Source organism: Olea europaea, unplaced genomic scaffold, assembly GCF_002742605.1.
Source record: "Olea europaea var. sylvestris unplaced genomic scaffold, O_europaea_v1 scaffold4824, whole genome shotgun sequence".
NCBI classification, from domain to species: domain Eukaryota; kingdom Viridiplantae; phylum Streptophyta; class Magnoliopsida; order Lamiales; family Oleaceae; genus Olea; species Olea europaea.
In genome coordinates, this window is record NW_019263139.1 from 15066 (window position 1) to 18461 (window position 3396).

Genomic DNA, 3396 nt, shown 5'->3' on the forward strand with positions numbered 1-3396 from the left:
CCCCTTTTATCCTATATAAAAGTTGGGAAAAAAGAGGGTATTTGTTTTCCATTTTTGTAAAAATGAGAATAAAAAATATAGTCGTCATGGGTCCCACTCAAAAGATAAAAATTCAAATTTGATCGCTTGATATGATGAATAACGGTCATATTTTTCATTTTAATATGAAAAGAAAGAAAACAAACAGGCTAAAATTGGACCATAAAAATTTATGGGACTGGGTCCACCTTTTAGGTGAGATGAAATAACTGAATAAAAGGAGAGTCAACATCACAATAGTGGTAACAAACACGGCCTCTAATGTTGACAGTGAGGGTACAAACATTAATTAAAGCTAAACCAAACAAGTTTGCTTTGGACGATAAGCCTCTGCCTGAGTTTTTTTCTTTTTTCTTTTTCTTTCAAATTCACTTTCAATTACACGTTCTCTCGATAAATAATTTACAAGTGAATTCAAATTAATTTTTTTAACTTTTTAATTGTAAATTATCTAAAAAATGATTTTTTTTTTACGAAATTTATTTGAAAAAATGAGGCTTGAACGTGAGCTAAAACTTTAAATAGATCACGAGATGTCAGAGATACCAAAACCACAAGAGATTGTCTGCATATTTATTAATTTAGAAAAGGTTAGTTCATGAATCTAATATTTATGGGCAACCATTACATTTATTAGAAACCTACCACAGTTGTATATGCATCATCCTCCATCAAATCATACAACCAATTAACTAAACATTTAGGTACCTTATGCAACACTTTTGTTGTCTAGTATTTGGTCAACTATGGATTGTTTCTTTCCATGCGCACTTAATTATCTCAAGGACTTTTATCATTTTATTTCGTCATTTCATTCAATAAAATATTCAAAGCAATTAAATTTTCAATAACCATATTAATAACCTGTCTAGTATGACTTTTACTTTTACTTCTATTTTTTATATAAGAGTTTCCCGATGAAATTACCTTAGTTGTTATTTGTATTAACTTCCTCGAAAAGATCATATAAATAAATAAACAAATAAGCACTTTTATAAAATTAATCAAACAAGTACAAAATTAGTTATTGAAGGCCTGTTTGGGAGTGATTTTGAGAATTGATTTTTTGACTGTTGGGAGAAAAAGTGGGGTTCACCTATGAGAGAAGAAATCAAATATGATGACTAAAATAGTAAAATAATAGTCAAAAAATCAATTTTTTGGGTGAAAAAATCGCTCTCAAACAGGTCCTGAATTTCAAAAACTCATTTTGATTTCTCAGAAGTCATACCAAAGTGCCTCTAAATCATTAGGTTTTGTCCTTTTACTCTCGTGAACATGATAATCATTATGTTTATGTAAAACTAAAATATGTTCATATTAGCTAAATGTTCGTTCACTTAACTTATACGTTGTCCCTATTTGGTAGGAATTAAAATTAAAATTAAAATTTTTAGTAGATTTTGATAAAGATTGATAAAATATATTGATATAAAATTGTAAGTCCCATAAAATATATTGTTAATATTAATTGTTAACTTGCCAAATAGGGGCATAATTTGCGTTCTATTGTATTGCCTTCGCCTATTGACATATATGAAGCCGACATTTTTTTTGTTTTTAACCCATGAAGGGTCAAACATGAAATGGTCAAATCAAAAACTAGCGGGTTATTGAAATGAAATCGACGTGTTCTTAGTTGATTTTAACATTCTTAGGTTTTTCAATCTAAGCCCCTGTTTGATGTTCATTACCTGAAAATGAAAATGAGAATGAAAAGTTTTCGATTTACGTATAATATTATTTTATGGAAGATTGTGTGGTTGAAAATAAGAGAGAAAAATAAATTGTAATGTAATTTAATTTAATGGGATCAAACAGAGGCTAAATTTATAGCCGGGCCTATTTAAAAATTGATTCTCGAATTTTCCGCCTAAATATCTTAGTTTGATCTAACACCTGTACTAATTCGAATTTGACTTAATTTATTTTTCAAGTAGACGTTGAAATAATGTGAAGTTTGAATATCTCCACAAATCTACAATATGTCCAAAAAGTCGTGCACTTGGCAAGCTGGAGTGGATAAACACAATCATGAACCAAACGCGCTAATGCTTAGTCATTTGACAAATTCCATATTCTCCATTGGCTTCATGTTTTCTCACTTATTTTATGTCAAGAAATATCCTGATATGAGTTGAAAGCGACGATTATTGAAGCAATCATAGTGTATTTCATACGTTGGACTTAAAACAATATACCTGAATAGTTGTGATGCATTCCCGATGTTTTATCTAGTATCTTGAATGTGACTAAATATCACTGGATTGTACCATAACATGTTTAATATGTTAAATTAGATTGAACTGAATGAAATAACAAAATATAACTAATTGTAATATTTGTTTTGAATCATAATTGTCCTTGTGACATCCTTAATAAGATGGATTTGATAAAACGATATTATATATTGAACTATCCGATCATTTTCATTAGTGGATATACGATACTGATCATACCCTTGTTGGAATAGAACTTCAATCCCTATTCATTTATGAAGAAAAGTAGAAAACCCAAAATAAAATATGATATGATTTTGTTTGGCACGGTTTTTGTTTTTGCTTCTTTTGAAAGAGTTTTCTAAAAATGTTATTTTAGACCACTTTTCAATAAAAGCTTTTCTAATCTAACAAAGGACTTCTAAAAATTATCCAAATAGGTTTGAAAATAACTTCTTAATCTCAAAAGCCGACTTTTCAAAAGTTCTGCCACATACGGGCCCTAAATGCATTGAGTTGAATCAGAAAATCTGGAAGCTTCAAATTTAAACTAAAGAACTACTCTCGTAATTGCATTATTTCAGCCATTCAATTGGTAGTCAGTTTCCACCTAACCTTTTTCAGCATTAATAAATGGCAAAAAAAAGTAAAGTAAAGAACAAAAAATTTGATAGAACAAGTTGAAGGAGCAGTTACTAATATTTAAGCAATGAAACTGGAAGAAAGTAGTTAGGCCACAGTAGGCTCACAACCAATATGATTGTTCTGAAAAAAATTAAAGAACTCTTTTATCAGTTTGACAGTGTTATTCATTTCTATGTATAAGGCACTTCTTGAAGAAAAATGTGAACCTCAAGCAGTACCAAAATTTACAAAATCTTCAAAAAATCATCATATTTCAAGAAAATGGAGGAAAAAAAACTAGGTGTGATCAACATTTACAATCCCCACAAACTGATACTAACATAGAACAGTTTCCATCTAGATTTGCAACCTAATTTGTATCAAAATAAAAGTTAAAAAACAAAAAAATTACTTAACATACCTGTATAACTTTTTTATTTTCTATTTTTTCTACCTTTATCTGTTATTCTAATTCTAGTTACACCGATGAACGCCATATCCTTCCTTCGAAAGA